A 27,925-nucleotide genomic window follows, 5' to 3' on the forward strand; every position below is an offset into this window, starting at 1 on the left:
GTGGTGCGCCCTCCAGATGTCCGTCAAACCCCATCGGGTCTGCCAATCCTGACGCCCCTTAGCCGTGCGACGAACCGGAGAATCGGGAAGTGGTGGATGGGAGCGGTCAATATCCACGTCCACTACGGAGTTGAAGTCTCCCCCAAGCAGAAGGGGCCCGGAGAAGAAGTGGGCCAACGAGCCCGATAACCTGGAAAGGAAGGCAGTCTGGTCCACATTAGGAGCGTACACACAGCAAACGTTCAAGTCCCTCCCTCCTAGGGTGCCCGAGATAGCCACGTAACGCCCATCCGGATCTATCACTGTTCTCGTGACTTGGAAGGGGACCCCTGCCCTGATCCATATTAGCGCCCCTCTGGCATACGCGGAGTACCACGTGGAAAAGACCTGCCCCCGCCATCTACGCTGTAGCGCCGCCCCTTCCGCCTTGGTCAAATGAGTTTCCTGCAGCAGCGCCATTTGCACTCCCCTACGCACTAAATAAGCGTGGACTTTGTGGCGCCTGGACATAGTGTGAAGCCCCCTTACGTTCCAAGTAACACATTTCAAGTTAGCAACATCAGCCATTGTCCCATATTGTTCTCGCCCAGCTTCCCCGACCGGGCTCCCACAAAGAAAAGACATCATACATCCCAGTACTGATGGCGGCCATTTTCCCCAACCAAAACCACACAACCCAAGAACAAACCGAACTCCCACCCACCCACCCCAGAACAGGACCCAAACTACACCATCCAGATCCCATCCAAACCTCGCTCTCCAGCAACCCAATACCCCCTACTAATCCTACGGTCGCCACCGTAGGAAGGCCTTAAGGGCCAGGTGCGGGCCGGGCGGAGGCAGTGGGCCCTCGCTCCTGAGCTCGCGCTTGACCGCCAGAAAGGAGAATCGCTTGCGTTGAGTCTCATAGGTGTAATCCGGGAAGATGTTCACCTGACTGTTCGCCACTTTGAATGGACCATTATGTCTGGCGGCATTAAGGATTAAGTCCCTGTCCCGAAAGTGCAGTAGCCGTGCCACCACCGGTCTCGGGGCGCGTCCCTGTTGCGGTGGCCGCGCCGGGACTCGGTGGGCACGCTCCAGAGTGTAGAAGGAGGATAGCCCCTCCGGGGCCACCGTGTCACGGAGCCAAGTCTCCAAATATGTCACCATGTCGCCCTCCTCGATCTTTTCCGGGAGGCCCACTACACGGATGTTGTTCCTTCTGTTGCGGCCTTCCGCATCCTCCGCCCTCTGCTCCAGGGACGCAATTCGGGATAAGGCATCCTTCATCGTTGCAGCCAAGGTCCGCTGCGCCGGCTCCAAGGTTTTCACCGAGCTCTCCACTTCCTTGACCCGGTCCGAAAGTTTGCCGTGGTCCGCTCTGAGGAGGCCTAGGCTCGTCGCCACCTGGGCAATGTCCTGTTGGAGGGCCGATCTCGTGGTCGCTATCGCCTCCAGGATGCGGTCGAACTGTTGTTGCATCGGTGCGCCATCAGAACTCTTTGGGTCCCCACGTTCCTCTTTGTCCTGGGCTTCCGAGTCTGAGGCAGTCGGGGTAGTCCCCTTGGCTCCTCTAGGTTTCCCCATGTCACCGGGGGCACTCCGTGAAGGTCCCGGAGTAGGCGTCTCCGGGTGCAGATGTCGACCGCGACCCTCCCGGTTACTGGTCTTCAAATCGTGTATGGGGGACCTCCTTCTCCAGGGCCTGTGGAGACTTCTCCGCTTCGGCTCACACCACCGCCACGGCGTCCGAGGGCACCGATGAGGGGGCGGAGATAACCGCCGTCGAGTCGGGCAGGCCCGTTCAGCCGCTAGAGACCCGGGGTGAGGGTCACCAACTCCACCGGACGACTTGTGGCGCCAAAGTGTCGCGCCTCCCATGGAAGTGGACTGGCCAGGAAAACGTAGCTAGGTGCGGAGTTGAGATCTGGACCACCGTCTGGATCACAGGGCGTCCGCTCCCGGGGTCCCCTATAACGTGGGCAGCCGCCCAGTCACTCAACCGAGTGCAGGCTCGTTGTAAAAAGTCCGAACCAATTGATATCTTGTGCATAGAGCCGCCGGGGATGGCAAAGCCGGGCGCGCCGCTCCTCCGAGTCAGTGGGTCCGACCAGGGGGACAAAGAAATCCGGGCGCCATATTGGGTCGCACTCCGCAACTCCGCAAACTTCGGTGTTACTCCGGATCAACCCTCGTCCAAGCCCCACCAGGGGCCCCGGCAGGTCTCCGTCGGTCCGCTCAACGGAGTGCGGGGTCTGGGGTGCCCCGCAGCCTCCGATTTACAGGATAATTCCGGGCTCAGTCCCGGAGCCGAGCTCTCAGGCGACCATCGCCATCGGCGCCCAAGCCACGCCCCCGCCAGAGCCCCTTCATCTTTTTTCTTGGAATACTTTTGCCACAAGAACTACTGAAGCCATTTTTAGGTACTGTGTTGATTCCAGGCTGTGTTACCCATTTGTAACTGCTTGCTAGTTGCCTCACTTGGGTTGTTTTTAAAATCGATCTTGTTTTAAACCTCTTAGAAATCTCTTGTCTTCAGAAGCCAATTTAAATGTGCCTGCTGATACAATCATCCCACCTGTGACTTTTGTGGCGACTTAAGCTGCTGATTATTAGGTTGGAAATGGGTAAAAGGAAAACTATGGAGAGTACAGGGGGGCTATGTGTCCTGTCAAAGGAGCGGGAAAGGGGGAAAAGGCTAGGAAAGCAGCAAAGAGTGTAACTGCTACTAACAACTGTGTAATGACCAGAATCAATAATTTGGTCACGGAACGTGAAGGGCTTTTAGGAGTCTAGTTGCCAGTCCCTTCTGACTCTGTCAACAAGGATTCTATTCCCTGCGCCCACCTACTGTCCCCCAGATGTTCCAAAAATCTCAGAAAAAAGTAGCAGGGATTGATCACGAGCCCACAACGCCGGGTCCTGAGCCAGACTCATCCGACATCCCCCCATTGCCCTCATCTCTAGGCCACCTTGAGCCCTCAATCTTCTTTACAAATCGTTTTGATGCTCTGGCTGGGGAGTCTGATATTTGTGGTGAAGCTCATACCCCACAGCCTATGCCCACCAGAATGCTCGAATGAGGTAGTCTCCACTTGTCCTTTTTTGACGCAGACCTTTACTCAGATGGTTGTCTAACTAAAGGAGGAGGTTGGGTCATTGAAAGCAATGATTGAGGTTCTTGTGGGTACAGTTAGAATGCTAGTTCATAATAGTACACCACATATGCCAGCAGTTCCACCATCCTGTAATTCAAAAGAGTCATCTAAAGCAGGAGACCCCACAACTAGTGGCCAGCTACATGCTCCTGTAATTCTATCTACATGAGCCACTAAGGCTTCAACTTCCATGCAGACAGACTCCTTGAAGTTCACCCTCGTAACACCTCGCAAAAGCAACTTGATTCTCAAGTTGCCAGAAATCGTGATAGGCCTTTAATAGATCCACTAATGGGTATCAATCTCCCAGCCCAACAGAACAAACAACCTACTTGCCCCCCCTATTCAGGCACAGACGGTCTTCCTGGTTAATGTCCCTAAGATTGCCCTCAGTAGCAGCTTCGAGAACGCCGAGTCTTTGAAAAATAAATCTATCCATCGTGTGGTAAATATTTAATTACCGTCCTAATTTCTATGCAGGTAAGTACTAAAAATAGAATAACTCAATCGGAAAGAAAGACGCAGAGTCCGTGGTGTTAGAGTTCTTAGGGGTTTTATTCCTTAAAAAGGAATGGTTCTTGAACCGGATATCGGGTTCCTGACACCACTGGGGTTCAGGAAGGGATAGAGCCATGCTTTATTGACAATACATAACTTTTATACTCAAATCATATAATGGAAACCAATACAGTAGGCGTAACAGCTGAGAGAAACAAGATAAGAGCACACACGTGTTAGCAATACGTAATCAGAAGGCGTGAACTAGGCGTGAACATAGAGGTGTGTGCTAGAAACGTCACAAGTGGGTGGGTACATAGCAGAATCTTGCAATGTCAGCAGAAATCTGAGATCTGGATGCGCGCGCAGCTGCATGACGTGTGATTGACGTGAAGCTGGAGGGTGCAGGGGACTTGACATTTACACTAGAGGAAAGAGACAGAAGTCTGGCATGTCAGATCAACTCGTTCCTATATCATATCTGATATCTGATGTTTGGGAACCATATTATCTAGAGGGAAAGGTCTCTTGGGCAGAGGCTATTCTATACTGACTGTGAGTGCGTGTATAAGCGTCTACGTGTCTGCATGAGATGCGAGGGGCATGGGCCTACCATGGTAACAGGAGCTATGAATTACTTGCACGGAGACAGTGAGGCCGGGCCCTTTGCTCTGCAGCTGGAAGGATGTTTACTTGAACTAGTAGGCAGGAATGTATTTTTGAGGAGCGGAGCAGATAATTCGAAGGTTGAATACAGTCTTGGCAGGCAACAGGCTGAGCTAAGCGCCGTTAGCCGCGCAGGGAGTAAGGCAGAGGTCACGGGTACAGAGGCAGGCCCAGGCTGAGACATTCAGAGTCAGAAGGCGAGAAAAGGCTCGATGGCAGAATTCAGGGCCTACTTCGCCTGGGCTGAAAAACGTGTAAAGTACACCACATAAAGACGTTGGCAAGGCATACTTAGGAACGGAATATTCAACCCGTTCAGGGTGGATCTGAAAGAGGACATGTTAACGTTGGACGCAAATGTATTTGCGTCTTCATAGCTGGCACAGGAGGGAAGTTACATGCACTTTAAGCTCGTACATGGAGACGGTGGGGTACACGTTAGGGAACATTTCTTGACCATAAAATTTATATTTCCTCAATTGGCTACATCATGTCAGGGGTTGCCGTTCGCTGATCAGGCAAGATATCAGGGCACGGAGATGCACGTCCAAAAATAATCCTAGAGACTGCATCGAACTAACCCTGACCAGCTCTGACCTGGCGGAAAATCTTTTGGCATTAGAGTACAGGTCCTGCCCTCCGGACTCTTCATCTATCCAGATTAGGCGATTCCAAACAATCACTGCAGCAAGGGCTTATGCCAACATGCAACCACTGCCTATACCTAGAGGGTCCTCATTGGAGGTGGTTGATTGACTATGTCACAATTTACACCCATGGCAGGAATTTGAACCAGGTCCAACCGTTAACATCCCGAATCCCCCCATCATCGTTCAATCACGTTCTGTCTCTGAACAACCCCAAATCAGGGCATCTGCCAATAAAAACAGTAGCCACCCTGTTTGTAGTATCAGGGACCATGGAGTGGCAGTAATCTGTAATACTTTTGTCCCATCTTTTTCCCTACCCCCCTTGGTCCAACAAACCCCTTCGGGAAATGGAGTCTCAACTTCACAGCTTAGGATCCTTTCCTGGAATGTGGCGGGGCTCCAAAATAAAATGTCTTTACCTGATTGGAATAATTTGATTGAGGAACACCACATCTGTATATTCCAGGAAACATGGAGCCTAGTACCACTAAATAAGTCTGGCTATGCTTGCTTCTTTACCCCTGCTGTTCGATCTGGTAGAGGACGGCCTTCTGGAGTACTTGTTGTTTGGGCTAAGATCGATATGAGCTGTGAAATAAGGGAACATCAATGTGCGAGCCTGGATATTATGTGGCTTTCGATCAAGGGTACTAGTGGTGTTGACATTCTTGAGTTGTTTAATGTCTATATAAGGGAGACCCCGGGGACAAAGTATCAAATATTGTTATGTCGTTGGAACAGGAGTTATCCAGCTGCCCACCAGACTCTTATGTTATGTTTGCTGGGGATTTTAATCGCCCTTTCGAGCCTTTAAGCTCTGAAGATTTGCTGGGGGTGGATGAAGATGACTCCAATTGGGGTGTCCCATTGTTAAATATACCCCCTATCAAGAAATGGTTCCAGGTAGCAATCCAGATCAGTGCTCTCACCTTAGAAGCTGAATTAAGGACTGTGAATGGTAGAACCCCCTCCGACGTCGCTGGGCCAAACACGTATAAGAGTGTCTTGCCCCTTACGAATTGATTATATATTAATTGACGTTCGATTTTGGAGATCCATAATAGATATGGAAGTGGTTCCCTCTACTGATCGTGACCATAACACACTAAGCTTGACTATGGAATAACCCTGGGCTCTTTCTATTCCCTTAGCCCAGGGCACAGGACCCCGCATGAGGACAAAAGAATTGGTCCCCTCAAACTGTAGGAGGTATCTTAAATGGCCAAGAGTTCCGGCTGAAGAATCTCAAATGGTTGAGATAAGGCGCATATTCAGCGAAAGTACATTTAAATTGCAAGAGGCCTTGCGTGAAAAGGACGGTCTGTCCAGGGTCCCAGAGTTATATGGAAGTATGATGACTCAGCTGGGGTCTCTATTTGTCAGAGATATTCATGCTGGTAAACGAGTCCTACGTCGTAAAAACCATCAGACCTGGTTTAATGCAGATTGTAGACAAAGGCTTTGATTTTAGCAATAAAAAACAAACATTGTCCCTTAGTCAGGAAAACCAGAAAGGAGTACAAAACTGCTCTCATTCAAAGAAAGTGTGAGTGGGATGAGACACACTGGCAGAATCTAAAGGATGAAGTGTAGCTAAGGATCCCAACCTTTTCTGGGATATGTGCGGTCGGTCAGGTCATAAAGACCCTGATTTGATTCCTAACCATATCACAAATCAAGATTGGTTTAACCACTTTGAGAAACTTTATTCGGGGTCCAGTTCAATCTCCCAAGTTGGGTCATATGACTACTCAAGCAGCTGCCCCACTCTGGATGTCATTGATCCCTTTAATGTAAAAGAAATAGAGGCGGCTATTAAGAAAATAGTCCCAGCAAAAGCTTCAGGCCCGGATGGTCTTCCGGGAGATCTTTTTCTTGCAGACACTCCCAATTGGGCAAATTATATTATGCTTTTAATTAACTCCATTGCAAAGAGTAGCGCAGTACCTGATTCATGGAAAGGTGCAGAGGTGGTACCTATTTTTAAAAAAGGTGCTAGAGATGACCCTGCCAACTACCGCCCAATAAGTTTGATCAATGCCATGCAGAAAGTAGTTGGCAGGGTATTGCTCCAAAGAATTAACCTTTGGGTAGACGATAAGGATGTTCTCTTCCAGTATCAAGCAGGTTTCAGGGCATGTACAGGGACACTGTACCAAGCATTTAGATTGCTTTTAATTTACTGGAAGGTTGTATTAATTGGCAAGGGTAGTCTTTACTTGGCCTTTATTGACTTGAAGACTGCCTTTGACCTAGTACCCCGTGACCGGATGTGGCAACTACTAGGCGATATGGGGATCCCTCCAATGATCCTGAATTTGCTCATTCGCCTTCACAAGGGCAATTAAGCCCAAGTGAGGTGGGGAGCTCAGAACCAGAAGAGGAACAGGATCCCTGTAAATAGAGGAGTGCGCCAGGGCTCTGTAATGACGCCCACCCTATTTTCCCTATTCATCAATGGGGTGGTTAGTTTTTTACAAGAACTTCCATCGGATGCCCCTTCCTTGGCAGGAGACAGGGTTCCTACCCTGCTCTTCGCGGATGACACTCTCCTCTTGTCTAAAACTCCGGCTGGTCTTCAGAAGCTCTTAGACAGATTCCATCTCTTCTGTGAGTCCAGGGGGCTGGTTAACACCTCCAAACCTAAGCTTATGGTGTTTAATCCCTACAGGCCATATAAAGTTAATTTTACACTAGATGGAACATGCTTAGAGTGAGTCTCAACGTTCGGCTATTTAGGTATTCGGCTTGCTGAGAAAATGCATTGGCAGCATTACATTGATAAAATGCTTTTGAGCCACAAGCGTGTGGTAGGACACTACTCAGAGAACATTGCTCCTCTCAGAGCAGACCTGTGGCTCCTGCTCTTACGATCTATGCAGCCAATGCAGTTAGCTCAGCCCTCTATGGTGCCGAACTATGGGGCTTCGATAATGTGGATGGAATCAGTAAATCTGAGCACAAATTCCTTAGAAATCTAGTGATGCTTCCCAGCAAGGTACCATTAAAACCTTTGATAAGCGACATGGGTAGGCGCTCTTCTAAAGATCTAGCCAGGGGGGGGCGTGGCCAAGATGGCGGCGGAGTAGGACGTGGATCCGTGTCCCTCCGGCTCCACGAGCCCTAAAAGCCTTGTCTAGCACCCTCTTGGGACCCTCTGCCAGTGGGAATTGTTCCCCCCCTTGCATCGGCGGTGGGTTCTGCTTTGCCTGACGGCGACGTAGCTGAGCTGCGCCGCGCCGGAGGCGATTCCTGCGGCGCGCCGGACTCGGGAGCTGTGTCGCGCTCCAGCGGCGCTGGTGAGCGGAGCGTGGACGTCGGGGCACCTGCGAGGCCACCGGCGAAGGGGGGACGGAGACGGAGCCCTCACTAAGCCCAGCGTAGCGGAGGAGGTCACGTGGAGTCGGGCCATTGACGCCGCTGGTTGCCCGGCGCGGGGAGCGGATGCCCAGAGCAGGGCACTGAGACCCGGCAGAGCTGCCTACGAGAGGCCGGGGCTTCGGGACCTGTGCGGACCCGGCGCCGGGGAGCTGCTGCAGCGCCTGCGGCCTGTGTCCCATTGTCGGGTAGGAGGACCCCCTGAAGAGTGCCTTTGGTGCCGGTGGTGCTGGCCCCGGAGAAGGGAGAGAGGAGGAGCCCCGACATTACAGAAGGGGGTGCCTGGAGAGCTCGGTGAGGGAGCACCGGATTGCCAGCTTGCTGCCGGCCGGATCGGCCCTGGAGGTGAGAGGGCGATAACACGGCTGCACAGTAGCTGCGAGGGCAAAGGCTCCCTGAGAAGCTTCTTGCGGCCTAACGGAGCGCCACTTGGCCGTGAGCGGTAGGGGCCCCATCCAGACTTACCTTGTCCTGCGAGCTGTCCCCCCCCCCCCCCCTGTGCAGGACTACCTGGTTCCCCCCTGGGCCTGTGAGACTTCTGGGTCCGAGACCGGAGTGCAGCCCGGGTGACCGGAGGTGGGCCTAGCCGAACAAGTTGACGTCGGGCCTGGCGGTGAGGACCACGTTGCGACCTTGCCGGCCTTGAGGGGCGGACAGTGGAAGGTGGATCCCCGGAGGTCGACCATGGCCACCGCCAGGACGAAGAAGGAAAAAGAAAAATTGGGCAAGGACGGAGCACCGAAGAGCTCCGGGGCAGCTGTGTCCCCAGTGGCTGACAAGTCCCCGGGTCGGAGTCAGGCGGAGGAACCCGCGACCAAGGCCTTTATATTGGAGCTTTTCGCGGCTATCAAGGAGGACATTGCGGGGCTGCGTAACCAGCTTGCAGTGGATTTGAGAGAGGTCCGGAGGGATGTGGACGAGGTGGGGGAACGCGTGGCCACTCTGGAAGAGCACGATCTGGAGACGGGGGGGCGACATACACTGCCTCCAGCAAGACGTTATCAGGCTCACCGAGCAAAACCTCGACCTCCAGGCACATGCGGAGGATTTGGAGAACCGTTCCCGCCGCAACAATATCCGGATCAGAGCGGTGCCGTGGAAGGGCGAGGGATCGGACCTTCGTGAGTATGTCGAGGCCCTTTTTCAGCAGATCCTACAGGACGAGGAACCTAAAAACATTCGAATGGACAGAGTGCATCGCGTGGGCCTACCCAAGTGAGCGAAAGCGCCACCCCCAGACATCCTTGTATGCGTGCACGATTTTCAGTTGAAAGAACGCATCCTCAAGATGGCGCGCGATGCTGTTCCCCTGCAGTTTCGAGGGCATACCCCGGTGCTTTACCAAGATCTGGCGGCCTCCACATTGCAGAAGCGCAGGGACTTCCGCCCGGTCACTTCGTTTCTACGAGACCGCAGTGTAGCCTACATGTGTGGCCATCCTTTTCAACTCATCTTTCGCTGGCAGAATAAATTGGTTCAGGTGCGGTCACTCGAGGTGGCAATGGACCTCCTGGGTATTGAACGCACGGACGCGGATTCGGCGAATGGTGGAGACTCTCGCAGGCGGAGACGACGCTCAGCGGATTGGCAGAAAGTGGGCCGCACTGCTCCCAAGAAAGGCCCTGACACCTCGACGCGTCTTCATGAGAGGGATGCAGCTGTGGCCTCTGTGGCCCAGGTTACGGAGGCCGCTCAGGAGACTGTCCCGGAGGTGCCATGAGTCCCGAGAGGGTACATAGATAGCGTCGGAGGGGAGGTATCCCCTGCAGGTACTCTGATATGTTCTGTGGACTGGGTGAGTTACATATCCGGGAAATGAAGACTGTAGATTGGTGCCTTTTCCCCTTGCCTGTGTGGCCTGAACTACGGACTTGCGTACTTAATCTTGTTCTTTGTTGCCTTAATTTTGTTTTGTTGAGAGGGGGTTTGGAATGTGTGTGGGGGTAAGGGGGGGAGTGAGTGATTGGGGGGGGGGGGGACTCCGCACCAGACCTTTGCCATGTGTCCTTAAAGATGCATTCCTGCTCATTCCGCCTGCACAAGTGGGGGTGTGTTCTGAATGTTTGCGGGTGTTGGGCGCGGCCCTGAACCTGGTCTGGAGCGCTTGTAACGCAGCTCATGCTCGAATGCGATGGCTAGGGAGTTGAAGATGGTGAGCCTTAATGTACGAGGCCTAAACAACCCAGTGAAGCGCTCTGCTGTACTATCCCTACTTGAACAGTCAGGGGGTGACGTCTGCCTTCTACAGGAGACGCACCTCCTGCTAAAGGACGAACGCCGGATGCGAGACAGGCGATTCCCCCTCCAACTGTGGTCGTCTGGTCCGGCTAAGAAAAACGAAGTAGCCCTCCTCTTTAGTGCCCGGCTGCGCTGTAGCAGCGAGTCCAACCAGTCGCCAACAGTGTCCGGCCGATTAAAAAAAAAAAAAAAAAATGCGTTCTAGATACTCAATGCGAAGACGAGCTGGAAACCGCTTCGCATACTTAAGTCCCAAGTCCCGCAATCGACGTTTCACTCCCTGGAATCCCATCCGCTGCCGTTGCACTTGAGGAGTGATATCAGGCTAGATAGAGATGGAACTGTTCTCATATTTCAGTGGGCCATGTCTCCAAGACGCCTGGAGGATAGCGTCCCTATCCTGAAAGTGGAAAAGCCTAGCGATAATAGGCCTCGGGGGAGCCCCCAGCTTGGTCTCTCCACCCGGGAAGCGGTACGCACGCTCTACCACAAAAAACTTATTGAGGCCTGCGGGAGCAAGGTGAGACACAATTAAGTCCTCCACTAGAAGGTCAATGCTAGTGTCACCACTGTTCTCAGGTACCCAGACTAGGCGGATTTTGTTACGTCTGGCCCTATTTTCGTACTCTTCCAGACGTCTAGCCATCAGATCATGTGATGACCGCAGGTTGCCGATCTCCGACTGTGCGTCCGCCATATCAGTGACAAGACTGGAGGCTTTAAGGTCCAAGGCTTTGACCCTCTCATTGGTCTTGGCCAAGTCCGCTCTTATGAGGGTAACCTCAACCGCCACCGTGTCGATCTTCGAGACAATGGCCTCATATTGGAGTCCCATATCAGTCTTGATCCCAGCGATGGTGTGCATGAGATCCTGGAGGGAGACCTCCGATGTCGCTGCCAGGTCCGTCTTCGGGTCCTCAAGACTACGGCCAGCAGCACTGGGGGAGCCTTTCGGCTGTGTATAGCGGTCCATAACGTTGGACTGAACTGAACCCCCACGACTCGGCACCTTTGTCTTGCGCTTCTCCATTTCAGGTTTAGTCGCCATATTGGAAGCCGCGCCCCGAAGGGCCTCTCTGGACCTGGTGTGAATGGCAGTGATCTTTAGGTCGCCGAAGTAGTAATTCTGTCCGACATCGTAGCCAGTGATACCAGGGCTATGGCCGGAATGCACAGCGGGTCAGGCCACTGCGTTCCGGAATGAGGAGCACTTCCAGGACAGTCAATGAGGAGGTAGAAGGGAAAGTGAAAATGGCACCGGTGGAGTAGATGTCCAGTGACCGCTGTTGAATTGCGTCTCAGCCAGCCAGAGCAGCAGAGACCCCGGTCCCGTCCGGGGTAGGCCAGAAAGTAAATGACGGTGTAAAAATGGTTCCCGAAGTCCGATCTCTGCCCTGGAAAGTGTACCAGGATCAGCAGGAGTAGAACTTCAAAAGCCTGTAGAAATAATCAGGATATTGAAAGGATAGATGCTAGAGGGCGGCGCGGGTCTCGGGAGCTCCCTGCTCACGCGACCATCTTGGATGCCCGCGTAGCTCCTCCCCTCCACTGCATTTTTTAAGAAAGTAAAAGCCATACTGTAACGGGGTGTATAGGAGGGACCCTGCACGTGACCGCTCTGCACAGCCTGCGGCTCCCACACCCCCTCGGGACACCACAAATAGCATGGGAGGGGTTGGTGATGTGTTGCCTTTACCCCCTTCTGTCTCTCTCTCCACCTCGCAGGACATGGACTGGTCTGCATCCGTGACGGCAGAGGAGGACTGGCCCTTTAATTCCTGGACGCGGCAAGGTGGGGAGGGGTCTACCGACTACGCGTTTCCGACAAAAGGTCGGAACCCGGAACCACAGGTGTGCTTGTACACCTGGAGGACGGAGGAGAGGAGGTCGGAGGAGCGGAACGAGTGGAACAGTCAGCGGGAGAGTTTGGAGAGCGAGACGGAGGAAGGAGGACGCGGTAGACGGAGAGGAGCGGAAGGAGGACGGCGGACACCATCAGAGGCCAGGGGAGTACCAGCGGAGAGTAGACCAGCGGAGAAAACCCAGAGGGAAGCTGAGTCGGCGCCAGCTGAGGACGGGAGCAAGCCAGGAGGCCACCGTTCCTGTGAGCCGCCCAGCCACTCACCCAGGGGAGGTGCGTGGCTTGTACAGGTGCGTGACCGCTTGCGGGGCTGGGTTGGCGGTAAAGGTATATTAGGTACTAAAGCAGGGGAGACCCAAGCCACGGTATATCCAATCCTGAGCACTACCACTCCACCCACGTAGTACTCTGTAAATAGTTGAGCAGCGGTGTTATTCTCCCTCACTCCCTACCCCCCTTTGATGATGCACTAGAATACACAGTACTTATACTCGATTCCTGTTTCTTTCCCTCTCTACCATCTGGGAGGGGTCAGAGCCAGCCGCGACGGGCTCCGACGAAGAGCCTCCCCCAAGACCCTTGGAAGGACAGAGGAAGAAGAAGAAAGCACCTAGACGAAGGAGGAGCCGCAGCAGATCGCCTCGGAGGCCCCCCTCAAGTAGAAGGAGTTGTACAGACCATCTACTGTCTAAAATAAACCCACAAGTAACCAAAACTAAGTTGTTGCCTATTACTGCCGCACCCCCACTCGAGCCCCTTTTTACAGTGGTGGAGAATGCGGGCAGTGTAACACTCGATACAGAGATGGAGACGATCGTACAGCAGCTAATAAAGGGGCAGGCAAAACTAGAGTGGGTGGCCGAGCAACAGCTCACCTCAGCACACGAGGACAGAGAAATCCTAAAGAAAGCCCTAGCCGCTAGGGAGGAGTCCGCAGTGCAATGGGTGGAGCCGACCACCTCAACCGGGGGGCGGGAAGAACGCCCCATCCCCCATGGTTCCTCCGCAATCTCCCTACAAAAATACCAGCAAGGGGACGATCCGGACGCCTTCATGCTCAATTTCGAGCGAGCTGCCAGGGCCTGCGGATGGCCCATCGGTAAGTGGCCTTTCTTCTTGGCGCCCCTCCTGTCAGGAGAGGCGCAGGCGGCCTACCAAGTGGCCAACCCGAACGGGGACACACCTTATCATGAGGTGAAAAAGATTATTTTGGATCATTTAGGGCTAGACAACGAGGCCTATCGGCTGCGATTCAGGAGAGAGAGAGGAGCACCGGGGGAGAACCCCAAAACACTGTTCGTCCGTTTAAAAATGGCGGCCGACAAATGGTTGACCCCGAATACCAGCTCAAAGAATGAGATCATGGAAAAGATATACCTCGAGCAATATCTGGAGGCCCTTCCATTTGCAACGCAGAGGTGGCTTAGACAGCACTACAACCTGACGATCCAGGAGGCAGTGGATATGGCGACAACGTATTCCAGGGCACAGCCACGCTCCATAGTCTGGGAGGCCGACCGGACCCACAAACCACCAGTGAAACCTGAACGGCGACCTCCCCGCCCAGTGGAAACCGCCCCTAGACCAAAGACATGGAAACCAGAGAACCCCGTCTCCTCGGGACCTCAATGTTTTGACTGCGGCAACTGGGGGCATATCGCCCGGTTCTGCCCCACGAAGAAAACTGGAGAAGAGCCGATGGAGGTGGGATACCTGCCTCGCACCGTGCTATACTCGGCAGAAATGGGAAACGCATACAGAGTAAGTGTACAGGTGAATGGGTCCTCCCTTCAGGCCCTTCTGGCTCGGGCTGTAGGCAGTCCGTTATACAGTCCTCCCTTGTGGCCCAGTCCCAATATCTCCCTAATATGGTTGTCAATATACGGTGTGTGCACGGAGACGTAAGAGCATATCCCCTGGCCCAGGTACCCATACAACCCCTAAAAGGTCCAAGACAAGACATACGGGTGGGGGTGCTCTCCTCCCTTCCGGAAGATTTAATCATAGGGACCGACAATCCCCGGTTCTTACACTGGTTCTCACAGAGCATAGGGCACCCGGGACCAGCAGAAGAAGCCACCAAATCAGCTCTACTGTCTCCCGACCCATGGGTGTTGGACCGAAGTTTCAAATTTGCCCAAAGTAACGACTCTACGTTATTTAACGCCTGGGAGCAGGCCCACCAGGGTTCCCTTCCGTCCAGGGACGGCTATCCCCGCTTTATCATCCGCAATGAGCTACTGTATCGGCAGGGAGGAAAAGACGACCCGGTACAGTTGCTAGTTCCGCTCTCCTTCAGAGACCAAGTATTGTTCTTTGCCCACAGCCATTTAGTTGCAGGACACACAGGGGCCGAAAAAACGATCCAGAACATTCTACGGTTCTTTTATTGGCCAGGGATCTATCGCGATGCCAGCAAGTATTGCCAGGAGTGTCATGTGTGCCAGACGAAGAACATGTCTCGTCCTCCAGCGGTGCCCCTGCAACCCCTACCTATCATCGGAAAACCTTTCGAAAGAGTTGGAATGGACCTCATAGGTCCTCTCCCCAAAACAAGGAAAGGATTCCAATATGTCCTAGTTGTAGTGGATTACTCCACAAGATTTCCGGAAGCCTTCCCTCTGTCCGCCACCACCACCAAACAAGTCGCGGATAAAATGATTGAACTCTTCAGCAGAGTAGGGTTCCCGAAGGAAATCCTGACAGACCAGGGAACACCTTTCGTATCCCGACTAATGAAAGAGGTGTGCCGATGTCTGGATGTCCATCAGATACGTACGTCCGTCTACCATCCCCAGACGGATGGGTTGGTAGAACGGTACAACCGCACCCTGAAGACCACACTGAAGAAAATGATGGAGGTCAGCAATAATGAATGGGACCAGATCCTTCCCTTAGCCCTATACGTCATAAGAGGACAGAGACAGAGTAGCCTGGGCGTATCATCATTTGAACTATTGTACGGGCGGCAGCCTCGGTCCTTGATGGAGATGACTAAAGAAGCCTGGGAAAGCGAGACGACAGACGAGACCTCATCCACCCTGGACTATGCCCATAATCTCAGAACACGCCTCAGCAAGTTAAGAGACCTTGCTTACACGCACCTAGAGACAAGCCAAAAGCGGCAGAAAACCGCCTACGACAAAGGGAAGAAGTGGAGACACTTGAAGAGAGGAGACTGGGCTCTGGTATTGTTGCCCTCCTCCACCCAGAAATTCCGCGCCTCCTGGGTTGGACCATATGAAGTGGTCGGGACCATCGGCCAAACAACATATACCCTACAAACCGGACCCCAGAAGACGCAGGCATACCACATAAACCTCTTAAAAAAATGGCTGGGTCCACCCCCGACGAACGTTCAAACGGCAACATCCGAGAAGGACCACCATACCACCCGACACCAACTAGTTATCAATGACGACCTCACCCACGAACAGACCACTGAATTACACCAAGTACTGAGACAACATGAGGCGTCGTTTTCAGACCAACCCGGTAGGACCAAGATGGCAGAACACTGCATAAACACCCCTCCAGGAAGAATCATACAGATCCGAGCCTACAGAGTACCAGAAGCCAGAAGAACAGCCATTAAGAACGAGGTACAGGACATGCTAGACCTCGGAGTGATCCGTCCATCCAAAAGCCAATGGTCAAGCCCTATAGTCATGGTCCCCAAACCCGATGGGAGTCGGCGTTTTTGCATGGACTTTCGCGCCCTCATGAGATATCCGAATTCGACGCATACCCGATTCCGCGAGTCGACGAATTGATAGAACGTCTGGGCGAAGCACGGTACATCACAACCCTCGACCTGACCAAGGGTTATTGGCAGGTGCCCTTGAGAGAAGAGGACTGTAAGAAGACTGCCTTCAGCACTCATGAAGGACACTATGAGTTCACTGTCCTCCCCTTCGAGTTGCATGGGGCCCCGGCAACATTTCAACGGCTCATGAACACAGTGTTGGCACCAGTATCGTCCATGGCGTCAGCATATCTGGATGATATAGTCATCCACAGCAAAACCTGGGAGGAACATCTACAACAGGTCCTGAGGGTGCTACACCAAGCCGGACTACGAATCAATGCAAAAAAATCAAGGGTCGCATTTCAAAAGGTCAAATATTTAGGATACCTCCTAGGTCATGGTTTGATAGAGCCCCAGATAGAGAAGGTGAGAGCTATCGCTGACACCCCCTTTCCGTCCACACGCAACGAGATGAGGGCTTTTCTGGGGTTGGTGGGGTATTACAGGAGGTTTATCCCCGCTTTTGCAGAGATCGCAGCCCCTCTTACGGACTCATTACGATCACAAGGGACGTCCAATACCCCCATCCCAAGAAATGAACGTATGACCACCGCCTTCAGTCACTTAAAACGGATTATCACCTCTGCACCAGTGTTAAACTCCCCGGATTTCAGCACACCATTCATATTGCATACCGACGCCTCAGACTATGGCATCGGGGCAGTGTTGTCCCAGAAGGGGGCGGATGGGCACGAACATCCGGTGGTCTATGTGAGTCGCAAATTGTTTCCCCGAGAGTTGAAATATGCGACTATTGAGAAGGAGTGTTTGGCGGTACGCTGGGCCGTGGAAAAGCTAGCATATTACCTGGAGGGGCACCCATTTGACCTGTACACTGATCACGCCCCATTACTCTGGATGGCACGTAACAAATCGAATAATGCCAGGGTGATGCGGTGGTTCCTGGCCCTGCAGCCATTCCGGTTCACGGTCCATCATAAGAAGGGCACTGAGAACGTCAGTGCGGACTATCTCTCCCGTCACCTGCTCCCCGATCGGGAGCGTCCTAGGGGGGAGGTGTGTAACGGGGTGTATAGGAGGGACCCTGCACGTGACCGCTCTGCACAGCCTGCGGCTCCCACACCCCCTCGGGACACCGCAAATAGCATGGGAGGGGTTGGTGATGTGTTGCCTTTACCCCCTTCTGTCTCTCTCTCCACCTCGCAGGACATGGACTGGTCTGCATCCGTGACGGCAGAGGAGGACTGGCCCTTTAATTCCTGGACGCTGCAAGGTGGGGAGGAGTCTACCGACTACGCGTTTCCGACAAAAGGTCGGAACCCGGAACCACAGGTGTGCTTGTACACCTGGAGGACGGAGGAGAGGAGGTCGGAGGAGCGGAACGAGTGGAACAGTCAGCGGGAGAGTTTGGAGAGCGAGACGGAGGAAGGGAGGACGCGGTAGACGGAGAGGAGCGGAAGGAGGACGGCGGACACCATCAGAGGCCGGGGGAGTACCAGCGGAGAGTAGACCAGCGGAGAAAACCCAGAGGGAAGCTGAGTCGGCGCCAGCTGAGGACGGGAGCAAGCCAGGAGGCCACCGTTCCTGTGAGCCGCGCAGCCACTCACCCAGGGGAGGTGCGTGGCTTGTACAGGTGCGTGACCGCTTGCGGGGCTGGGTTGGCGGTAAAGGTACATTAGGTACTAAAGCAGGGGAGACCCAAGCCACGGTATATCCAATCCTGAGCACTACCACTCCACCCACGTAGTACTCTGTAAATAGTTGAGCACCGGTGTTATTCTCCCTCACTCCCTACCCCCCTTTGATGATGCACTAGAGTACACAGTACTTATACTCGATTCCTGTTTCTTTCCCTCTCTACCATCTGGGAGGGGTCAGAGCCAGCCGCGACGGACTCCGACGAAGAGCCTCCCCCAAGACCCTTGGAAGGACAGAGGAAGAAGAAGAAAGCACCTAGACGAAGGAGGAGCCGCAGCAGATCGCCTCGGAGGCCCCCCTCAAGTAGAAGGAGTTGTACAGACCATCTACTGTCTAAAATAAACCCACAAGTAACCAAAACTAAGTTGTTGCCTATTACTGCCGCACCCCCACTCGAGACCCTTTTTACACATACTAATGGCTAAATTCACCTGAACTCTATTTTGGTCCGATCTAAGACCTTACACCGACTCTGTATTAGCTGTATATTTGATTATCTAAATGTATTATGCTTTTATCTAATTGCGATCTTATTTTGTTACTCACGTATTACCTATTGTCATTATTGTAACAAAAGTCTGCTTAATCACCCTCTTGTTTCCCTTACCCCTCCTCTCTGTAAAGCGCTCTGATATCTGCAAAGATCTTGTTCGCGCTATATAAAACTTTGTAAATAAATAAATAAAGGTCCTGACACATTTGGTGGATATTCGGGGGTGGTTTCTGGCGGTGCGAGTGCAGTGAGGGGACGCGACTTTTACTGTTGGGTCCATGTACGCACCAAACACACAACAAGAGTACTTTCTGCGCACAGCGTTAGCCCAGGTCCTGGCCCCCCCTGACGCCTTCATCTTGGTGGGGGGTGATTTCAATCTAGTAATGGAGGATTCTATGGATAGGTCGGCGAATAGATCACACAGCTCAGGGTCCTGGTCAACGGAAGGGAAGCAGTGGTTGGCGGATGGTGGACTGCACGATGTGTGGCGGATTCATCACCCCCAGGTGCGCGATTACACTTATTACTCTGCGGCTCACCAGACATATGCGCGTCTTGACCACTTTTTAGCCTCCTCTGCCCTGTTGCCCCACCCTCATGGCGCTGATATTGCTCCCCAATCCCTCTCGGACCACGCACCCCTGATGGTCCTCCTCAATCTTGGCGGCGCTCGCACTCCGTCTGCTGGCTGGTGATTGCGAGACTCCATGCTCCGCGCGGACTCGGTGGTCAATAAGATCAGGGACACCATCACACACTACTTCACCGAGAACCCCGTCGCTGACACTGCGATCGCATCTGTTTGGGAAGCGTTGAAGCTGGTGGTCAGGGGCGACTTCATTGCGCTGGCGGGCACTTACTCCAAGCTCAGAAGGGGTAAGAGGAAGGAGTTGGAGGGGGAGGTTTGGGGTTTGGAGACCATACATAAACGCACAGGGGCCCGCAGGGTGTGGAGAGAGCTTGAGACAAAGAGGCGCATGTTGAAACACCTGGATCTCGACAGGGCGGAATACGCGTTATTGCGCTTGCGTCACAAGTTCTATATAAGCGGAGACAAAGGGGGTAAGATGCTTGCGCACTACTTGCGGGCTCAGGCCCAGTCGCGAGCCATTGCCGCCGTCCTGGACCGCCACTCCGTGTCCTGCGTTACGGACACTGAAATTGCGGCTGCCTTCCGCCACTTTAACCAATCCCTGTACACTGGGGAGGGTTCATCGCCCGCCGAGTGACCGGTACATCGCAGAGGCTGGCGTCACCCCTTTGTTGGAAAGCGCGGTCGAGGAGCTGGACTCTGAGATACGGGTGGAGGAGGTCATTTCCGCCATCTCCCGACTAAAATTGGTTAAATCCCCTGGGCCTGATGGCTTCTCAGCACTGTTCTATAAAACTTTCTGCCGGGAACTGGCCCCGTTCCTGACCCGCCTATTCAACTCATTCCTTGAGACGGGGTCGGTCACACTCTCGATGTCAGACGCTGCCATAACTGTCATACTCAAGCCTGGCAAAGATCCTGAGGAGTGTAGTTCCTACCGGCCGATCTCCCTCCTGAACATTGACGCCAAGCTCTTCGCGGGCATCCTCGCATCGAGACTCAACCCCCTTATGGACGGAGTGGTGGAGCCGGATCAGTCAGGCTTCGTTCCTACCCGCCAGGGCATCGACAACTCCAAGAGGCTGCTGCACTTGTTAGACGGAGTCCGCCGCGCAAAGACCCAGGCCCTCTTGCTATCCATTGACGCAGAGAAGGCCTTTGATAGGGTTGAGTGGGGATTCCTCTTTCGAATACTGCGGGCTTACGACCTCAAGGGCAACTTCTTGCCCTGGATCCAGGCCCTATATGCCTCTCCAAAGGCGGTCGTTAGGGTCAATGGCTGTAGATCGGCGCCATTCTCTATCACTAGAGGGACGCGGCAGGGGTGCCCTCTCTCGCCGCTCCTGTTCGCGTATTACATGGAGCCCTTTGCCCAGGGTGTCAGATCCCACCCAGACATCGCGGGCCTTCAATTCGGCGCTGACGAACACAAACTAAGCCTATACGCGGATGAGGTTATCCTAGCACTGCGGAACCCTGCTACTTCCCTGCGCTGCCTCACGACGGAGATCCAGACTTTTCAGAACGCGGCCGGTTTTAAGGTTAACTTCACAAAATCGGAAATTCTTAATGTCACCATCCCGCCTGAGGAGGTCTCTGACCTGCAGCGGGATTTTGAGTTTCGTTGGGCGCCATCAGACATCACGTACCTGGGCATCCGCTTTGCACCAACCATTTCCCGGACGCTTTCCCTGAACTATTCTAACCTTGTGGAACAGACTACCAAATCTATCGCTGCGTGGTCGCGCCTTAACTTGTTGTGGTTTGGCAGGCTTGCAACCATCAAAATGACCCTTTTGCCCAGGATATTGTACGTTTTCCAAATGCTGCCTCTTACGCCGCCGAGGGGGATGTTGAAAAAATTCCAGTGCTTATTGAACAGATTCTTCTGGGACAACAAGCGGCCCCGTGCGCCCTTCACGACGACCACACTCCCCAAAGCCGCGGGCGGCTTGGGTTTCCCTCACCTTGTGGCCTACTTTCAGGCCGCTTGTCTTCGCTTCGTGATCGAATGGAATAGACCGGAGTCAAGTAAGCACTGGCTTTATATGGACCAGACTGTGGCAGGTTGTAACATTTGGCGGGAGCTCTGGTTACCCCGCAAGGACAGGGCGTGGGGACTGTACTCCTCACCAGTGACGTCACCAACAGGGCATGCTTTTTGATTTAGAGGGACTTGTTCCCTTCGCGGAACTTCGGGCTGAGCATTCACTAACTGACGTATTAGATGGCTTCGCCTATGCGCAAGTAACTCATTGGGTGTCCAGTCCGGCTAATACGGCCCTGATGTCGCGCCCCCTCACGGCATTTGAACACTGGCTCATGCGTAAAAAGAATGATCGGCGTCTCATCTCTGAAATTTATGCCATGATCTTACGAGACGCGCACCGGCCCCGCACAAAGGCACAGGTGCGTTGGGAGGTGGAGCTGGGACGGCCGCTTTCGCAGAAGGAGTGGGAACAGGTATATTACCATGCACACCACACGACAGTCAATACAGCGGGTTCTGAATCGGCATATAAGCTCGCGACTTACTGGTACTTCACCCCGTCTCACGTTGCATCTTGGGATAAGGCTAAGTCTAGTCTTTGCTAGAGGGGATGCGTCATGCCGGGCACCCTTCTGCACTTATTATGGCACTGCCCTAAACTGGGGCGATATTGGGCAACTGTTCTTGATGAGTTAGACGCGGCGTTCCGGATCACACTGCCCGAGCACACACTGCTAGGTCTTCCACACCCGGCTTGCTACCCTCTTAACACTCCGCTAGGGCGACAAATAGCATTGGGTTTGTTGACTGCGCGACAGGTCCTGCTAGCGCGCTGGCGCTCCCGGGACGTCCCTGATACAAGAGATTGGTTGCTGCGTCTGTGGCATGTTCTGGCGATGGAACTGCTTACACTGAATGTAGATGGTAGGGGATCTGAGTATGCCACCTTATGGGCTCCGTTCCTGAGTCTTCTCTCCAAGGAGTTCAGAGAAATTACGTGCCCAAAGTACTTGCAGGTCCTACAACTTATTCCCTTGGATCCAAGAGGTGCCGTCCCAGAGACCTGAACTACTGGCTTCTGGGTGGGATCTGGTTGAGTGGGAACGCTGTGTGTGAGATACGAGGGTTGGCTGATGGTAGATGCGGAGGGGGGGCGGGGGGTCGTGAGGGGGTTTGCCAAGGGAGGTAGGTGGGAGGTTTGCCTCTGGTTCTTCTTTCTTTGTTTCTATCCATGTTCTTCGTTTTGAAAATTGCAGACTTTGCTACGCCAGTGAGGACTGCTCACGGACTCTGCTGCGCAGGACCGCCCTCCGGGTTGTAGGTCCGGATGCTGTGTTTAACTATTGCCTGTTTACGCCCTGCCGGCGATTCGATGTAGGCAGCTGGGCTGTGTATGGAATTTGCCGCACAATAAAAACGTTTGATTCTAAAAATATAGCCAGGCTACGGCCCCTGTTATTCTGGGCTCGCCTGCGTCGGACCCCTGACCTTGCTAGCTATGCCTCCGCACTTACGGAACTGATGGTCCTGGATGGCAACCAAAGAATTAGCTGCCTCCTGAATCTAAAAAAGTTAGTCTTAGTGCTCGGCTTCAAAGATTTGGAAACCCAAACCTCACCTATTAAGGCTGACCTTAAAAAGCGCTATTGGACTTGAGTAGATGCACAAGTAACTCGAGATTGGGAAGGCTCTCAGAAGAATTTTATTCACATAAGCAGCGCATATTTTTAGAACCTTACTTAGATTTTATCCAGACGCCACGAGACAGGGCACTTTATATTCAGTTCAGGGTAGGGACACTCCTGATACGAGAATGAACTGCAAAGTTGAGTGCCCCGCATCAGTCAACAGCGGACTGCCCCTGCTGTACGGCTCCAACTGAAAGCGTGGCTTATTTTAGGTTTGCCTGCCCTGCCTACAAGAAGGCAAGAATGAGATGGTTTAAACCTGTCTGTAGTCTACTGGGCGCCCACGAACACAGTGTTGCCTTGCGCATTCTGAAAACGGATGCACGGACCCTCCTGGCCTAGGGCGTGGCCAAATATCTTGCCCGTGCATGGATAGTAAGGTTTCAATCTCTACGTGTTCCACTTTAAATGAACTACTGTGTTTTTATATGTTTAACTGCGTTGCAAATGTTTTATTGCACTGTCACTTTATATCCTCCTGAATAAATAAGCTGGAATTGATTTACCTTATGGCTGCACCAAGTTTCTACCTGAAATAGAATAGTTTCATCAGAAAATTTCAATTTAGTGTTTTTACGGACTCTATATCTTTTATTTTTAGATCATGGATCATGGCTCATCTGATAACTTGTATTTTTATGTTGAATGTATGTTCTTGCTATTAAGATACTTGTTATCGAATAAAGCTACTTTTGAGAATGTGCGGCAAATGACAGATGAGGGAGTTCTGTAAAGTGACTCAGGGGAGTCCATATCTAGTCTCAAAAGACCAAGGCAAAAGTATGACTAAAACCGTGCAGGCTAGCGGTTACTGTCCTAGTTAGATCGTTAAAAGAAGTGTAACCTGAGTGTAATACCCGAAGGCACCAAATGAGGAAAAATATGAAGGGGTATAATAAATAAATGTCCTTAGACACTTACACTCTCAAAACTTTCACGGGTTGCGTCTACCACAAACCCGAGTCCGGGGAGCCTATAAGACCACCTCAAACCGAGGTGGAACCACCTAGAAAATAAGGAAAGGAAATGGGCTTAGTGTCTAATTGGTTAAAGTCGGGGACAGAGCCTACAACAGAAGACTTATGGGGCACTCACCTCTCTTACAGGTGAAAACAAAATGGCCGGTTAACTACTTTCACAGAGGTTCTGGCAACCCTTGACACAATCCTGCATTTATCCTGCCTTCTCCCCGGTCATCGTAGTGTATTCTTCAGTCTGTGGCATTCTAGATGGTGGTTGGCGACAGCAGGAGCCAAGTTCTGGCCCACTGCCAAACCTGGACTACCGAGGCCGTATAGGCAGCGATCGGATGGCGAACTCCTGCACAGGCAGGGACTGAGTGGCCGTGAGTGGACTTCAGAGATGGCATCAGCGGTGCACGCTGATCAGACAGCCCCTGCCCTTTTCATTCTTCTGCTTCCTCCAAGCGGCAGCCGCTCCTTGAAGGTTGGCAATCGCATTGGACATCCTCAGGTGCTGCGCAGGTGGAAGGGGCAGCGCGGCCGAATTTAGGCCCAGGGCACAGGCATGGTAAGACTTAGCCAACACGAGCGGAGGAAGAGGGCAAAGGCCTCCCGCTGGATGACTCCGCAGCGGAGCATCCCCGGTCGGTTAGCAGCTGTGATTCGATGTAGGTGTCAGGGGGTCCCACAGCTTACCCTCAAGGATGTCTCGGGGGAGGGCGGGGGACGGGGACTCTGAAAACTGGGCACCCAGAAATAATCTGCGCTTCATGGGCCTTGCAAAAGATATTGAGGGTTCCCATGCAAGGTGCTTTCCAGACAAAAGGATTTGAGACTCCCTTCCAAACAGCACAATTCTTGCCTTGCTTCGTTATTGAACGAGCCCACCGGATGCCCAATGTAAAACAACCAATAGGAGCACCATTAACTTAGTTAAAACAAAACTGAAGACCCTCCACATTCAATACATGTTGCTCTTCCTGGCAAACCTTAAGGTCCTCTTCAAGGTTAAACTCTCATCTTCCTGACACCTGAGGAGGCGTGGACTTAAATAGAGGAATGTTCCCCCGGACGGACGGAGACCAGAATAGTTGGGAACTTCCCACCCCACCGTGGGACCAAACCTCAGAGAGAGAAGAGGTGATGCCGCAGTGGCCTTACGAATCTGAAGCACCCCGGTACAACCCTTCGGGCAAGACAACATCTCTCCGGGGTGGCCAATTCCTTGGACACAGAGGGGGAATCGTCACAAAGGGTAGACCAGAAGAAGTAACTTAGATCGCGTAAACAGGCCGCCCCAGACCTGACTGAGCACAAACTCTCATTGGAATCTGATAGTGGTCATCCAGTGCTGCAGGTGATTGCCCACATGGGAAATACAGGCCAAACCTAGAATTGGAGGGGCGTCTAGGATCAGACACGGACCCTATAATCATGCGTCGGATCTTGATTACCCACAGGAAATACCATACACTGGCACACCAAGAGGTGAAATCTTTGTTATCTGTGCAACTCCGCCTGTATGAGGCTTGAGACAAGGCGGGGAGATTACATGTCTAGTTTGGTAGAAAAGAGGTTGAGACAAGATGGGTACAGTCAATCCAGGAGGCTGGAGGCACACATACTTGGTGCAAGAGCTCGCTAATGTGTTTGCAAGATATTAAGCTGATTTTTATAAGACCTGAACATCTGCTGAAGAGCTCCAGGGTAGACACTTCTTAAGTGAAGTCGCAACTCCCACTATGACACTGGATGACCGACTAGCACTAGAAGAAGACCTTACCCTAGAAAAAGTAGTGGCTGCTACAGGCAAGCAGAAACCAGGGAAAACCTCGGGCCCTAATGGAATACTGGCTGAACTCTTTAGGAGTAACACTGAACTATTGAGCCCCTATCTCCTGAAAATGTTTATTGAGGCTAAGACTGAGTGGGTTCTCCCTCCAGATCTCCCTAATGCCACCATAGTGGTGCTCCACAAAGCAGAGAAGCCTGCCACGGAATGTGGTTCCTACCGTCCAAGTTACTTATTGGCCGTGGAAACAAAAATCATGGCCACTATTTTATCCACGCAACTACTGAATGTAATAACTTCCCTTATCCATAAAGACAAATCAAGGTTTTATGCCGAAGAGATCAACAACATTTGATCTCCACTGGCTTTCCAACTGGCTAGACACAGTAAAAGATAGAGAAGACCCCCATATATTTCTGTTCTTAGATACAGAGAAGGCATTTGATGTCATCCTCTGGCTCTTTATGCGACAAGCTCTGCTGAAATTTGATTTAGGATCTAGGTTCCTCCCATGGATAGGTCTGCTATATGCAGCTCCGATGATTAAGGTGCAGGTTACTGGAGCAATGTCAGTGGAGTTTCCTATTGGAAGGGGCTCCAGACAGGATTGTCCCCTGTCTTCCTTGCTATTTACTTGCCTGTATGGTTCGAGCACACCCTGACATTGGGGATTTCAGCCAAAATCGGGGGGCTCTTGGAGATGAACGAATCTCACTTTATGCTGATGCTGTCCTCCTGTACGTCACCCACCTGAACATGACCCTTTGAACCATATTTCAACTATTTGACAACTATGGTGCCGATGCGGGATATAGGATGAACTGAGATAAGTTGAGCCTCTACCTGGTGGGTGGCCACCTAGACACATGTGATATCCCAGGGCACCTGCGCATTGACAGAGAATGGTTTAAAAACCTAAGCCTCTATGTAACCACAAACTTGGAGGCTGGTCTCGACCGTAACACCCGGAGAATCCTGGTGGACTTTGATGGTGACATGGAAAGGTGGAGATTTCTGCCCTTAACACTTTTAAGTTGGGCCAACATGTACAAGTTGGTTACACTGCCAAAACTCATTTACATCCTCAAAAATATGCACCATAAAATCCCACAGGACATTTTTGCCACAATAGATAAGGAAGTCAAGACGCTTTATGGAACAGAGGTCATCTGTGAGTGGCACTGCAGACAATTCAGCGTAGTCCGTATAATGGGGGAATTGCGCTCCCAGATATACGATCATATTATTGGACTACACATTTGATAGCAATCAGTGATTGGGGGCACCTACCGGGTGGTCTCCGACTTATGCTCTAGAGAGGCTCCAATTCCAAGCCCGTACATATCTCCACTAGATCTACAGTAGCAAGGGTGTAAGACGATTACTGCCGGCAACCCAAAGAGCAATAGAAGCCTAGAAGGGGGCAGAAAGATGAATTGGGTGGGATAAATGACTTACCCTAGAAACTCCACTGTGGGATGGAACACGCCTGCCTGAAATTGGGAAACTGCAGGGATTTCGTCATGGGATACAATAGGGATATCCAGACTGGGCGACCTCCTGGAGTATGGATCCCTGATCCCCTTTAATTATCTCCAACGAGTTTACCAGTTAAGCGACACCCAACAGTTCAAATATCTACAATTACAACATGCATGGAGGGCAGAGAGGCTAGATGTGTCCTGAATACGCATTCCTAGCAGGAAGATTACTATGCTTCCACTCCCAGGTATTTATGGTTCTCAATGCAAGGTTGTTTTTAAGGAAATCTTAATAAAAATTATTATTTTTTAACGAAGAATCTGCACACTGGTCTTGCCAATTTGCTTTTGGGGCTCTGCATCTGGGGAGCGGACTGTCTCGATAGCAACTGACGTCAGCCGTTGGAATGGCACCTGTAAAAGCTCCGTACATTGTTTCGGAAATGGAATGGCCTCAGTGCTGTGCCGAATGGCGCCACCTACCGGCGCAGAGAGGAACTGCTGAAAGGTTTCTAGACCTAAGTTTGACACCTGGGGAATATTCAGAAGGTGTGGAATCTGCTGCGAGTAGAGTCTCTACCAGAAAGACTGTTACCGAAGGTAAGTAACTTCTTCATATGAGCTAGAGTATACTATTACACCGCTCAATAAATGTAATGCTCACTGTTGCACAATAATGGAAATAAATGCGTCAGCAAATGAATAACGACTTGTATGGCCTAAAGCCTAAATATTCAACTAATTCAATCACAATAGGGGGGAGAGGGTCTCTTAACAGACATATAAGGCAAAACATATAACACTGTATCCTCATTCACACCACACCACCCAGCCCTCCACTATTCCTGCATTAGAACAGTGCATGCTCTTTTATTGAAGTAGATGGGGCGTGTGTTGTTGCTTTGACTGCACATATGCAGGTATGTGCAGTAAGAGCGATTGCACTGGAATGTAACAGGACATTAAAGAGTTTAAAATGGGGATGTTAAGGGTTTGCCTCTTGGCCAGTCCAGTGTTGTTCTCTAG

The 27,925-nt window shown here is 52.2% G+C and overlaps 1 protein-coding gene across 1 annotated transcript in view; it reads left to right on the forward strand.

Annotated features, from left to right (window-relative positions):
• The window catches only part of SPAG1 (sperm associated antigen 1), a 1,072,862-nt gene that overhangs the window by 842,163 nt on the left and 202,774 nt on the right, over positions 1–27,925 (forward strand). The window lies entirely within an intron of this gene.

This window comes from Lissotriton vulgaris, chromosome 4_1 (assembly GCF_964263255.1).
Source record: "Lissotriton vulgaris chromosome 4_1, aLisVul1.2, whole genome shotgun sequence".
NCBI classification, from domain to species: Eukaryota; Metazoa; Chordata; class Amphibia; order Caudata; family Salamandridae; genus Lissotriton; species Lissotriton vulgaris.